This window comes from Rhineura floridana, chromosome 4, assembly GCF_030035675.1.
Source record: "Rhineura floridana isolate rRhiFlo1 chromosome 4, rRhiFlo1.hap2, whole genome shotgun sequence".
NCBI lineage: Eukaryota > Metazoa > Chordata > Lepidosauria > Squamata > Rhineuridae > Rhineura > Rhineura floridana.
In genome coordinates, this window is record NC_084483.1 from 105,362,371 (window position 1) to 105,377,500 (window position 15,130).

Below are 15,130 nucleotides of genomic sequence, written 5' to 3' on the forward strand. Positions count from 1 at the left end.
GGGAAATTGGGCAGCTATAGCGAATGCACCAGGGGAGCAGGAGACCTGATATTGTACTGCCCTACAAATTTGTAAAAATGCAAATAGTGTTTGGGTGGGTCTTTCACAGTCCAATCCACTTCCTGTGTAGCTTGGAAGAATTCTTTGGGGTGAGCCATGACTATTTAAAGTGGAATAAAAGTCTGGCGTGGATGTGGTCCCCTGATTAGCCAAGCCAAACAGCTGTTAGTCTGGCTTTTAGAACACTGACAGTTCTTACTGAACATGCCTGTGCTATCATAGATGCCAATGTTAAATTTCTTAATTAAAAATCAGCCAGGCATTTTTTTTAACTTTTAAACTGCAGAGAAGATGAAGGTCAGAGTATGGGGCAAGGTCAGTAATAGAATTACAGGTACTCTGTGAATATGGCTGTTTTTTAATTAATTTCAACAAATTATGAGACCACTGACAGAAAAAAAGTCCAGAAAGGTGTGGAATTTTTTTCACTTGTTTTACACTTTGAACTATAGATTGTCTTTGAGTGTTTTATGTATCACCATGAAAACTTAGGGGGTTGTTAAGCTTTATAAGATTTTGCTTTGAAATTAGCTTATGGGAAGCAGCAGAATGGCATTGGGGATATTTTCAATTTAACATGGCAGAATGTGAAAAATCCATGCTGGCTACAGTATACAGCCACTGTTAGCTGTATGATGTATTAAATTATTTTATTGCACAAAATACTTTAATAAAGATAAATACTATCTTTGCAACAACCCTGGGGGTGGACAAAGCTCGATGCTCACCAAAGACTCAGGCCTCTGCCAAACATAAAAAAAGGGGCAGAGGAGACACAATTTGAAGGTGACAAATGGAGGTCTGTGATGGTTAACCTTGCTTCTGCCTGCCACTTCCTCCCCCAGCAACAGGGGAAAGTGATTAAGAAGTGAAGAAGCAAAAATGAAAGAGTTCAGCTCCCCTACAAATCCATGTGCCTCTCAAAACTTTCAGTCTTTTTATCATCTTTTCAGGCCAGAGTGAGAATCATGTGAGTCAGGGTGGATGTGGCTGAAGCCCAAAGTGGGTGGGCCAGAATTACTTATAGGCCACTCGTTTTCTTTTGTCAACCCCTTTCAATCCTCTCTCTACCATCCCTTCCTCGCCAAAAATGTCCTGCCCCTCATCGCAATTAGGGGTAGAAGAAAAGGTCCCTTTCGCTTTTCCTAAGTTTAATTGCCATGCAGAGGGCAATTTTCTGAGAGGGCACAGGGCATGGAGAAGGAAGGGTTAAACTCACTGCAGGTGCCTCCCCCCCCCAAAAAAAACCCCACCTCCCCAATATGGCAATAATTAGGGTTACAAACAAGCTCATCTTCATGCAAGTAGGAGCTTTTTCATAAGTGAAGAGGGGAGGAGGAGGCCATGGATTGGCTCCAAAGGCATCACAGCTACAAAGTCCTCATTTTCTTGACTAGGTATTTAACAAGTTTCTCTGCCCTTTATTTCAGTTCACTGATTTCCTTTTCCATTTCACATCCAGCATAAAACTGTCCTCACCTTTCCAGCTTTGCCCAACTTCCTTCTGTGCCCTGAGGAGCAGGGAGATGTTGCTTCACTTTTTCTGCTTTGAGGTACTGTAACATCCCGTTCAGGGGTGCCGTTTTCCACAGCCTGTCAAGTCCCTGTTCCAAAGTGACGGAGGAGCTGCTTGCTTTGTCTTCCAAGCAGCATTAGACCTGACAGGACACTTTAAGGGGGGCTCCTGCCAACGCCTGAGGAGACAAAGTAGTCCTCCCTCAGATCTTTTTACTATTATTATTATTATTTTTAAGAACATGGAAGGTGGGTGTTACTTCCTGACCTCTTTTCAGGTAGAGATGGGCAAATATGCAAGTTTCAGTTTCTCATTTTTCCGGTACTATGTTCTATACTCCATATCACATCAGTTTGTGAATTTTTTAAAAATCCCTATGAATATTCATCAGCATTTTAGTGCGAACTTCTCGTACATATTTTTATATGCGATTTTGCCTAACATAAATTTTTAAAAAGCAATTTGTCTAATGTTTTTTGTATGTTGTTTTCATTAATGCATGTATTTTTATGCACGCTTTACCCGAGAACATGCATGGCTGCAGAACTACATTGCAAAATTAAGATAAGTGCCAATTTCAAAGGATGACCATGTTTTCATTCATATATTATATCGGAAACTGCGTATTAGGCTTGCCTTTAAATGCAAACTGAATCAAATTCTCTTCCATCCCTCGTCTCAGGCCCATGCATATCTGAGAACCTTTTCTCTGGTTTGTGAACCTTAGATGCTTACATACGTCACTCACTTCTAGCCAGCTTATTTCTGTCAGACTTACTTTGTTTCCCTACACACATTAAAGATATGTGTGGAGAAGCTACTGTGAATGCTTATAAATGCATGTCTTGAGCTCTGAGCAGACAACTAAATGGGATCATCAGTGCACGGAGGGGGTGGGAGGAATGAATTTGCTGTTCCATCTCTTGATCAGCTACTCTGCACACAGCCTCTGCATGTACCAGCTCTTTGCTCAAAGTTTTGTGCAGAACAGCTGATCACCATGGTGAAGCTAGGGGCTGTGGAGCTAGTGGGCACAGTTCCCTCATCCATGGATTTATTGTTCCCACCATTAGTCATAGGCACATAATTTCTGTATCATTTATTTAATTATTTATACATCTGCCCTTTGTCATTAGGCTTTCCCAGGACAGGACACAATATTTATTTATTTGTTTGTTTGTTTATTTATTATCTTTATTTTTACCCTGCCCTTTTTCCAGAATTGGAACTCAAGGCGGCTTACAGATAAAAGTGGATACATATAATAAAAACATACAAAAATCTGCATTAAGCTAAAATTAAACTATTTGCAACATTAAAACATTAACATACACTCAAGATACTTAGAAACAATTTTAAAACAGTGCAATTAAAACCGTGAGCAATACAGCATACCTCGTAAGGCCCTGTCCTAAGCACCTTCTGTTCCAAAAGCCCGTTGAAATATAAAAGACACAACAACAAATAAATACATTGTAGGATAAATGTAATAAAAAAGAAAAAGCTTGCTGCAGTTCATGGGCAGTTTACAAACATTAAAAATATACAAGATACATTTTTAAAAAAAAAACAGCAAAGACCAAATACACACAATACAAATCAGCATACATCCGACCTATCTCCCTAAGCTAGCATTAACAAAAGCAACATTTTTCTTTTATTTAACAAAATTTGTACACCACTCAGTTGTAACAAAACCTCTAAGCAGTTTACAAAAAATATTTAAATTATCAATAAAACAGTTAAAAACAAGTAATTAAAATCATATAAAAAGACAATAAAAATTAACAGTAAGCTAAAAATATTAAAACAGGTCAACATCTATGTGTCTGCATAGGCTTGCCTCAACAAGAATGTTTAAAACAGACACCAAAAAGAGTACAGTGAAGGCGCTTGGCTGATGTCAATAAGCAGGGAGTTCCAAAATGTAGGTGCTGCCGCACTACTTGTTAGAGGCTGGTGGAACCAGAGCTGGTGGAAGGGGCTGCCACATCCAACCTCCTTTCGGGAGCCGCTGGGAGGGGAGGATGCTGTCTGCACTGGTAAGGCGCAGCAGAAGGAAATGAAATGTGCATTTCCTTCTGCCAACCCTTTTCCTGGTGTATCGGCTGCTGGGATGTAGCGAAAGTCCCCCTCCCCTCAGTGCCACCCCTGTAATATCCCTTTTTTTGGACCTTCCACCGGTCTCGGCTGAACCAGCTGGGCCCTGGCTGCATCCAGGTGGCGGCTGAGTTCCCTGGCTGTGCTGTGCCTGGTAGCACCATCATCCTTCTTCCTCTTCTGCAACTATGCTGCATCCTGAATCCCCTCAGCCCTGTATCTATCAAGAGGATTGCACCCTAAATTATAAATTCTTTACAAGTAGAGAATGAGTATCATGTGGCACCTGTAACAGTGCCACTTCTGCAGGTTCAAACAGTCAAGTCGACACATATGGGGTAAGGTGATCCCGCAAGTGATCAGGTCCCAGGCTGTCAAGTGTTTTATATACCTCGAACTTGGCCTAGTAACAAATCAGCAACCAGTCAGATCTCTGAGTAGAGATCCTTCCATCAGCAACTGCGATTTCCAGATCAAGCACAAGGGAAGCCCCACATAGAGTGCACTTTAGTAATCCAATCTTGAAGGCAACATAAGATCCAATATAAAACCATCATAAATTTTATTTATTTATTTATTCATTTATTTATTTATTTCATTTTTAAAACGCCCATAGCGAATAGCTCTCTGGGCGGTGAACAAAACAAGATTAAAATACAATATTACAATAAAATTACAATAAAATCAGCAACAAGTTAAATGAAAAAAAAATTAAATGAAACACATTGAACATTAAAATGCCTGGGAGTATAGCCAGGTCTTAACCTGGCGCCTAAAAGAAAGTACCGAAGGCGCCAGGCGTATGTCCACAGGTAGGCTGTTCCACAGTTCGGGGGCCACCACAGAAAAGGCCCTAGATCTAATAACAATCCTCCGGGCAACCTGATGAGTTGGTACCCGGAGGAGGGCCTTGGATATTGAACGAAGTGAATGGGTAGGTTCATAGCGGGAGAGGCGTTCCACAAGGTATTGTGGTCCCACACCGTGTAAGGCTTTATAGGTCAAAACCAGCACCTTGAATCTGGCTCGGAAACAAATAGGCAGCCAGTGCAGGCGGGCCAGGACAGGTGTTATATGCGCAGACCAGCGGGTCCTCGTTAACAACCTGGCTGCCGCATTTTGCACTAGCTGAAGTTTCCAAATGGTCTTCAAGGGCAGCCCTACGTAGAGCGCATTACAGTAGTCCAGTCTAGAGGTTACCAGAGCGTGAACAACTGAGGCGAGATCGTCACTGTCCAGATAGGGGCGTAGTTGGGCTACTAAGCGAAGATGGTAAAACGCATTCCTTGCCACCGAGGCCACTTGAGCCTCAAGCGACAAGGAAGGGTCAAAAAGGACCCCCAAGCTACGAACCTGCTCCTTCAAGGGGAGTGTAACCCCATCTAGAACAGGATGAACATCCACCATCTGGGCAGGTAAAGAGCTCACCAACAGTGTCTCAGTCTTGTCTGGATTAAGTTTCAGTTTATTAGCTCTCATCCAGTCCATTATCGCGGTCAGGCAACGGTTCAGCACATCAACAGCCTCACCTGAAGAAGGTGAAAAGGAGAAGTAGAGTTGCGTGTCATCAGCGTACTGATGGCAACGCACTCCAAAACTCCTGATGACCGCACCCAGAGGCTGCATGTAGATGTTAAAGAGCATGGGGGACAAGACCGACCCCTGAGGGACTCCACAATGGAGAGTCCAGGGTGTCGAGCAATGTTCCCCAAGCACTACCTTCTGGCGACGATCCGCTAAGTAGGAGCAGAGCCACTGCCAAGCAGTGCCCCCAACTCCCAACTCCGCGAGCCTCCCCAGAAGGATACCATGGTCGATGGTATCAAACGCCGCTGAGAGATCAAGGAGAATCAACAGGGTCACACTCCCCCTGTCCCTCTCCCGACAAAGGTCATCATACAGGGCGACCAAGGCTGTTTCAGTGCCAAAACCAGGCCTAAAACCGGATTGAAACGGATCCAGATAATCGGTTTCATCCAAGAGCGCCTGGAGCTGGCCGGCGACCACCCGCTCCAGGACGTTGCCCAAAAAAGGGACATTCGCCACCGGTCTATAGTTGTTCAAAATATCTGGGTCCAAAGAAGGTTTCTTTAGAAGAGGTCTCACTACTGCCTCCTTGAGACTACCAGGGACTACTCCCTCTCTCAAGGAGGCGTTTATCACCTCTTTGGCCCAGCCGGTGGTTACAGCCCTGCTGGCCTTCACCAGCCAAGATGGGCAAGGATCAAGGGCAGACGTGGTCGCCCGCACCATTCCAAGCACCTTGTCCACTTCCTCGAGCTGCACCAACTGAAACTCATCCAACAATGAAGGACAAGACCGCGCTCTGGACACTTCAATGGAGTCATCTGTCATAACATCAGAGTCTAAGTCCCGACGGATGCAAGCAATTTTATCCTGGAAGTGCTCCGCAAATTCATTGCAGCGAGCTTCCGATGTTTCCTTAGTATCAGGAGGGCCAGAATGTAAAAGCCCTCGTACCACCCTAAAAAGCTCCGCTGGGCGGCAAAGAGATGATCTAATGGTGGCAGCAAAATATGACTTTTTTGCCGCCCTAACCGCTTTTACATACAACTTAGTGGAAGCACTCACCAAAGAATGACTACATCCGTCAGGAGTTCGCCTCCACCTGCACTCTAGCCTCCTTCTCTCTTGCTTCATCACTCTCAGCTCCGGGGTATACCACGGTGCTGTTTGAGTTCTGCACCAAAGGGGGCGCGCGGGAGCGATCATGTCAATGGCCCGGGTCATCTCCGCATTCCACAGATCGACCATGGCCTCGACAGGAGCGCCAGTGCTATCAGCTGGAAAAACTCCCAGAGCGCTCTGGAAAGCAACAGGATCCATAAGCCTCCGGGAGCGGACCAACTTAATAGGTCCCCCACCTCTGCAGAGGGAAAGGGTTGCCGTGAGTCTAAAGCTCAGCAAGCGGTGATCTGTCCATGACAATGGAGTAGATGAAAAATACCCCACCCTCAGATCACCATCTCCATGACCAGTGGCGAAGATCAAATCAAGAGTATGTCCTGATACATGCGTCGGGCCAGTAGCAACTTGAGACAGCCCCATGGTTGTCATGGAGGCCATGAAGTCCTGAGCTGCCCCGAACAAGACAGCCTCGGCATGAATGTTGACATCCCCCAGTACCACAAGTCTGGGGGATCTCAACAATACCTCCAAGACTATCTCCATCAGCTCAGCTAGGGAAGCCATTGGGCAGCAAGGTGGGCGGTACACCAATAGTATTCCCAATCTGTCTCCTTGGCCCAGCACAAGACGAAGACACTCCAAACCAGTCGCCGTCTGGACAGGGTGCTTAGTGAGAGAGAAAGAACTCTGATAGACCACAGCAACCCCGCCTCCCCGGCCCTCAGATCTACCACAGTGCTGCACCGAATACCCAGGTGGGCAAAGCTGGGAAAGAGCAACTCGTCCCTGCTCACCCACCCAGGTTTCGGTAATACACACAAGGTCGGCACCCTTCTCCACAATCAAATCGTGGATAAGGGGTTTTTTATTAACGACCGACCTAGCATTTAAAAGCAGCACCTGGAGATCCGAGAGCTGGCTGACAGTACAACCAACAGTCCTGTGGATAGGAGGAGAACCGGAAGAAGACACAGACACAACTTGTCTGGGACGAGTTCCCCTTACCTGGCATGTTCTCCTCCCAACGCCATACCTCCCATTACCCGTCACAACGTTAATTGGGGCCCCCGAAAATCTCCCTGCGAGGCCCAAGGCATGTTCTCCCAGGCACATCTTAAAATAAATCTAATACAGCAAAACACTTAAACAACATAAACACAAACACACATTCACTCAATCTCATTCACACAACAACAGACAGACAAACAAACAAACAAATTAAAATACAGCCAAACTTATTGCAAGTTATAAAACGGAGGGGAGGCGTTCCTGATCCCAAAAATAACGCTAAAAGGTGATTAAAAGGTGTTAAAAGAAACATATGGTGGCGGAGCTCCAGCCGTAGCGAGCTCTTACGCCGCCATCTTCATTATGCCCAGCAGCAGATCTTCCCAGTACAAGCAGTTCAATGAGAAGCGCAGCAATGATGACAATCAAAAGAAGACAGGAGCAAACAGCAATAATAGCTCTCACTCCCTGGGCAGCTGGAACAAATGCTGTATGTAAGAACCAAAGTAGCAGCCACAGCTGCTCTCTTTCTCTAAGCAACAACAATGTTCCTCTTCCTGTAGGCAAAAAGGTCTCCACACGTCCCTCAGTCCGCAGTCAACATATCCCTCCAAAGGGTAGATGGAAAAAATAAACCACGGCTGGCTAAGGTTCCTGGGACCCAATCCTGCAGGATATAGTGCAAATCATAAGAACATAAGAACATAAGAAGAGCCTGCTGGATCAGGCCAGTGGCCCATCTAGTCCAGCATCCTGTTCTCACAGTGGCCTACCAGGTGCCTGGGGGAAGCCCGCAAGCAGGACCCGAGTGCAAGAACACTCTCCCCTCCTGAGGCTTCCGGCAACTGGTTTTCAGAAGCATGCTGCCTCTGACTAGGGTGGCAGAGCACAGCCATCATGGCTAGTAGCCATTGATAGCCCTGTCCTCCATGAATTTGTCTAATCTTCTTTTAAAGCTATCCAAGCTGGTGGCCATTACTGCATCTTGTGGGAGCAAATTCCATAGTTTAACTATGCGCTGAGTAAAGAAGTACTTCCTTTTGTCTGTCCTGAATCTTCCAACATTCAGCTTCTTTGAATGTCCACGAGTTCTAGTATTATGAGAGAGGGAGAAGAACTTTTCTCTATCCACTTTCTCAATGCCATGCATAATTTTATACACTTCTATCATGTCTCCTCTGACCCGCCTTTTCTCTAAACTAAAAAGCCCCAAATGCTGCAACCTTTCCTCGTAAGGGAGTCGCTCCATCCCCTTGATCATTCTGGTTGCCCTCTTCTGAACCTTTTCCAACTCTATAATATCCTTTCTGAAATGAGGCGACCAATCCAACAGGGAGGGATGATGATCTTGTTTTACATTTCTTTATTGCTGTCGCCAAACTACAGATGCAAAGAGAGACACATCTATGTGGCATTGTTCTTCAAAGTAGAATCATTTTCTTGGTTTTGGTTTTACCTTGATAATGTTGTTCATGTCCTGTTTAAGATGGATAATGCTCCTTTCACTGCCAATAACCGCTTGTAAGTTAAGGCCGTTCGGCTTCCCACGCACAGCTGCTGATAAGGAAAGTCGCCGGAGACGCTGGAGAGATTAGGCCTTTCAAAGCTTTTAAGATTCACAAGGTTAGCAAATGAGTAGCAGATAAATTCCTTGGAAGCCTTAGATCCTCAAAAAAATAATTGGATTAAACAGGTGAACAGTCCAGTGAAAAAGAGCTGGATAGCTGGTTAAACACTCGGTCGGCCGGGAGAAATTAGAGCCTGGTTATGCCTCCGGCCGCCATCTTGATCTTGCAAGGGGACAATAAACTAGTGCAAGTATTTTAAAAACACCAAACATATATACCTAGTGTAAGTTGAAAGGCTTGAGAAAATAAAAAATGCCTTCACCTAGTACCTAAAGGTCCATAACACAAGCACCAGACTAGTTTCTAAGGATATTCCATAAATTACTCCAGTTGTAATATTGTTTACTGTAAAACGAATTGCCAAAGAAACCAACCCTCTCTTATTTAATTAGTACAAGCAATATATTGAACATATCAAAAATCTAGAAATTATAACTAGGGGAACAGTTCCATAATTACACATAAAAGAATGTAGATGAAATATTAAGAACTTACTAAGTACATGCCATCCGTTGAGAGTGCTACAGATGGCCTCAGAAGGTGCTCTTCTTCATTGCGGTTTTTAATCAGAGACCGGATGGCAAACTATCAGGATGCTATGCACTGGCAGGCAGCTGGACTGAGAACCTTTGAGGTTCCTTCCAGCTTTATGATTCTATGCAAGGGCATTATTAGGGAGAGGCCTAAGCTGCTGGTCTTTTGTACTGGGCCCCATATCTCCTGCCCCTCCACAATATCACACACACACACACACACACACACACATACACACTTTGCTTACATAGCTGCTGGCATGATGCAAAGTCACATGTTGGCAAGACCCTAGACACCCTCCATCTTAATTTGCTCAGAGACCTAAATATGCATGCAAATGCCACACAACTTTATTTTATGGTCTTGTGCCCTGAGCCTTTTAAGTAAGTAGAAATGTCCCAGAATATATGACTGGATGCGTCCAACAATGGCCCTTAGTGCCAACAATAGACAAGAGCAATGGTCTTCAACAGGTGGGCCAGGACTCACTACCATGCAGCATGACCTAAGATGGGTCACGACAACAGGACTACCATCAAACAAATACATGGTTAAAAACTGAAAAGTGGGTCCCAAAATGCATGTTTGGACTAAAGGTGGGTCCTGGACCTGCAAAGATTAACACAAGACCATAAGAGCAGTACAGTAGGTGAGCTGGATACATTTACTTATAGGTCCTTTGTAAAACAGTTCTAGTCCAATTCACAACTGCAAAACTACCAACAGCAAAAAAGTTAACATGCAATAAAGGAGGTGCTTGTTCTCTTAGTTCATGATGAATCATCTAGGTGGTTTCATGTAACCTTTTGAGGATCTATGCCTATGAGAATTAGAGCATGTGCGGAGAGTGATGTCATTACTTTCCATATCTATGTGTGATCATTAATCTTCATCAGACATGCTTTTACAGAGCTCCCAATGAAATATGTGCTTATGCTCCTAGTATTAAATCTGCAGTTTTTAATCCCTAAATGTTTCAGCTGCCCTGGAGAACTCACAATATTAAGCCATTTTGAGGCTAGCCCAATCATGTACTGCAGTTGTTATTGGCCATATACATACTGTAAATAAATAAATAAATAAATAAATAAATAAATAAATAAATAAATAAATAAATGTAACATATCTGTGACACAGAAATCAAGTAGCTCCATCTTCAGATTTATTCAGCATTGTGTCCATGTGACTGACATTCACATAAAAACCATGGATGTGTTTGCAAATTATTGCACAAATAAATATATACATAAATGTCCCAATTCAGCGATCTGTTTCAGACGCAATGCTTCCAATGCATGCAGAGCCCTTCTCAGACAGAGTGCTTTTGCAGAGAGAGGCCTGTCTGCATATGTATTTACTTACTCATGGAACACCTCCATTTCAGTCTAGGGAGATCTGTGAACACAAACGAATGGGGATGCTCCATGGGGCAATTTTTTATTGTATTAATTATATTACATCTGTCCTTCACTTTATTAAAAAGAAGTCTCAAAGTGATTTAGCAAGATAAAACACCATAAATAAAAGCAATTTAAAACCAGAAAAAATTAAAACAATGAACAGTACAAAATACCTGAAATGCTCATCCCAAAAACATGTTAATAAAGGCAAAGTTCTACCAACTCCACTCAAAGATGGACACCATAGTAGTGCACACTTAGATGCAAACATGCATCTTTTGATTGAGGTAGATGTCTACAATTTTATGTCAATATCCATCTACAAGCTACAAGGAACCACGATACTGCCTTTTTTTTTGCTTTGCTTTAGAGTTTCAAGCTATCCTCAGTCTCCTCGGGCCAAGAACATTTATATGTGCCTTTTCGTTCTGCAATTCACTCTGCCTTACGTAGGCTGTGTACACACCAGATTGTTAATGTGCACAAGGACCACACACATCCAATTGTTCCATGTGCAATTTGTGCATGTGTCCGCACGAGTGCTTTCAGTGTATCTCAATGAAATCCACCCTGCCTGCCATGATTTATCTAGATACCCTAGTTTCCATCTCTATATTAGAGCCTGGTGTTTAAACACTAGCCTGGTAGCCATAGGAAAGACAGAATGACATGCAGATGAGTGAGTGAGTGTGCTGGCAGAGGAGTTGTGGAGCATTGCACCTGTGTCTAATGTAGAAATGCAGGAAACTGCTGCAGGGGACAAATCTCTCTTTCCCCTGCCAGTCTCCAGCAGGCTAGGGGTTTTTGTTTGTTTTTGCAGGTGAGTAACTTTTGTGGCCCTACAGCTATACTATCCTGAACATGCCCGATCTCATCTGATTTCAGAAGCTAAGCAGGGTCAGGTCTGGTTATTACTTGGATGGGAGACTGCCTGGGAATACCAGGTGCCGTAGGCTTAGAGGAAGGCAATGGTAAACCACCTCTGAATACCTCTTACCATGAAAACCCTACGAATATATATATAAAAAAAGATTCATAGGGTCGCCATAAGTCGTAATTGACTTGAAGTCATATAACAACAAAACTTTTGTGGACTTTTAAATTTATTCACAAGGGTGCAATTTTGTACTGCGTGCCACACTTCAGCCAGGGTTTTGGTTCTTTAGTATACACAAATAGCTACAGTGTATCTCAGGCTCATGCCTTTTCGCCATCTTCCAGGTTTATTGCATTTGGGCAGGGTGCTTATTTATGAAAATGGCCTATATGTTAAGTATATTCTTCACTTAGTCTTTTAAAGAAAAATAAAATTTCAGATCCTTTAAGGACTGTAAACGTTTCTACAGTCTGGTTCTTATTATATGCTGTGCATGTCATCTCCAGGTACACCTGTTTTCCCTGTCAGCTTTTGATGGCTGGCACGACACCAAAGCTGCCTTCTCTGAATGTGCCGGGGTTCTTCTCATACACAGTGCTGGGAAATTAATGACCCCAAAACACCTGTGTCCTACTTTCTTTTCTTTTTGCCTCAGGCATTCTTACCTTTTACAAAACATATATACTTACAAGAAGTTGGAACTCTTGTTTTTATTATTAAAGTGACACTATTGAGATTTGCATCCATCAAGAGGAAAGTGATCCACTTCCTCCACAAAAGCAACCATTACAGCAATCACGTGGCGGTCGTCTTGAGCTGTTTTCACCTGTCACTACTTGTTCATTTACTGCAATCACTGCTGCACAAATGTTTTTGCTTTGACAGTGAAAGGCAGATTTGGAGACCTGAGCTACCTGCAGACAAATTATATAAAATCAGCCATTTCAAGAATGCCTACACCTTGATATCTTAATACCTGCTATTTTAGATCAGGGGGGGAAAGTGTCTGGTTACAAAATTAGTGTAAAGCAAAACAAACCTTTGACGTAACTAGGGATGGGAGAACTTACCCTTTGAGAAATTCTCTTGTTAATTATTGAAAGTCACACTGTCAGCTCAGATGAAACTTTTCCATTTTTAAAGGTTTTATAAGTATACATTTTTTAGAGTAAGAGACTTCTGCACATAAGCATTAAAATGCATCTTGAGAATGTATCTGATGTTATGAGTTTCTGATGTGATGTATTCATGCGTCACCACGATAGAGTTGAACGGGATGCCTGCATCCAGCCCTGTTGCTAGCTTTCCTTGTTAGGTGGAGCAGCCACATTTCTAGTTGGGGTAGCCACATTTCTAGGTGGTATAGTTGGTGAGGGGAAGGTGCAGAGCTCCAACCAATTCTCCTGCCCCCCTCACTAATGGAGAACATGTGAGGGCTGGGGGGGAAGGGAAAGGAAGTGATCTTCTCCCTCACTCCTCCTCCATGCAAAGAGTGTGTTAACTTTCATAATGGGCTATGTAAAGGTCGACTTAATAGAAAATTTACCATGAACACCATGGAATTAAATAGCTGGCATATTTTTTGTTTCATAAGAAGAAAGGATGTTAAGGATACAGTGAACAAGGGGATACCAAAAGGTGTAAGACAAACAAAATAGTTTATGCTATAACAAGGAGTTAAAAACTAGCATGGAGCTTGTTTTCTCAAAATTTCAGTTTTAGTCTTGCATCATGACAAACCTAAAAAAGGTTTAGAAATAGTGTAAGAGCACATTGCAATGCAACCATAGTCAAGCATTTAGGGAGAGTGGTGATGAGAACATAAGCATAACTATATTGTTGAAGTCAATGAGATTGAGGCCTTTGTACTATATTTACTGCATAATAGACATCCCTTCGTAAACTTATAAAAATGCTTGATCAACATGTGACTTCCGGGAAGGGTGATTTAGCCTGTGCTGCCTCTGAGACAAGCCCTTGTCTCAGAAGAAGCTTTTTCAGCTTTAAAATCAGTCAGAATGCTTTTTTTTGGACTGGTTAAGACTTTCTCCCGGTCAGGGAGAAACGTGAGATTAACCACAAAGCCTGTTTTTGTTGGGAGGACTGGATTTCATTAATTTATGAGAGAAAGTTCAGTCAGCGAATGCCGGATGGACTTCCATCAAAGCTCTTGCTGATTAAGCGACACGTTTACCTTTTCTTCAAAGAAAAACGAACTAACAGGCAAGCATCCTTCTTTCCATTTTTTTTTTAACTTGGTTTAAATTGTTGCACCAAAAAGAGATTTGTCAATGAATCAGCTATAAAGAACTGCTGGGTGAGTTAAAAATTTTCTCTTTCACTCACGAAACTAAAGAGGAAAGAAATCGAAAAAAGCTTATCTTTGTTTTTATTGCAAAAAGCGGGCCTGGAAGTGCATTCTAAAGATATTAACGGAAGAGCGATTTTTATTTCGAGGAGGGAAAAAAATTAATAAATTTGATTTATGAACTTTGGAGTATTATGTCTGGAGCTATCTTTTTTTTTTGGTCTATTTCATTTTGACGAATCTGCTTACTCACGACGCCACTAACTGTTTGAAGCTGGGAACTAAACTTGTTTTGTTTTCCTGAATATATAAGAGATAAGGCAGGCTGTATTGATGTCTGCAAGCCTGAAACATTAACCCAATTGTGGCTGAAATAATTTTTTGTTTTTGTGGTTTTAAGAATGACAACCAGGAAAGTGACTGAGACCATGGAAGAAATTATGTTTCAGAAAATAATGAGTGAGATTGAGATAATGAAACAAACCCTGAGACAGGGCAGACAGGAGATGAAAATTGAACTTAGCAAAATGATGCAGGAGTTTAAAAAAATAGGGGATTCTGTGAAAGAGGATTTTGATGGGATTAGAGATGAGAAAAGAAAAATTAAAGGGAAGATACAAGCCATGGAGACTGGAACAAATGAGGAATTGGAAAAAGATCTGGAGTTTACGGATGTTAGAAATAAAGTTTACTGTTTGGAATTCAACGTTGTCTCTGAAGAAACTAATGAAGATATTAGTGATAAAGTTATCAACGTCTTGGATAATTTTCTTGACTGGAATGATGTGATGGAGCTTGACATAGAAAAAATCTATGGAATTAATTACAAATATGTGACAATGGAAAAACTCCTAAGAGATGAGCCAGTGCATTTTGTAAAAAAGAAGAGCAGAGAAGTGACTTTACAACAATATTTCAGAAACATATTCAGAATTGATGGCAAGGACATATTTGTGAAGGGGGAAATTCCCATCAGACTCTTGTTATATGACTATGGCTATGACAGCAAGATCATCATGAGATACTGATAATGGATGAATGGATACTGAA

General features: G+C 42.5%; 1 pseudogene; it reads left to right on the forward strand.

Moving 5' to 3' along the window:
• The first annotated feature begins 11,732 nt into the window (after positions 1-11,732).
• LOC133384659 (5S ribosomal RNA) lies at positions 11,733-11,851 on the forward strand (annotated as a pseudogene).
• The last annotated feature ends 3,279 nt before the right edge of the window (positions 11,852-15,130 follow it).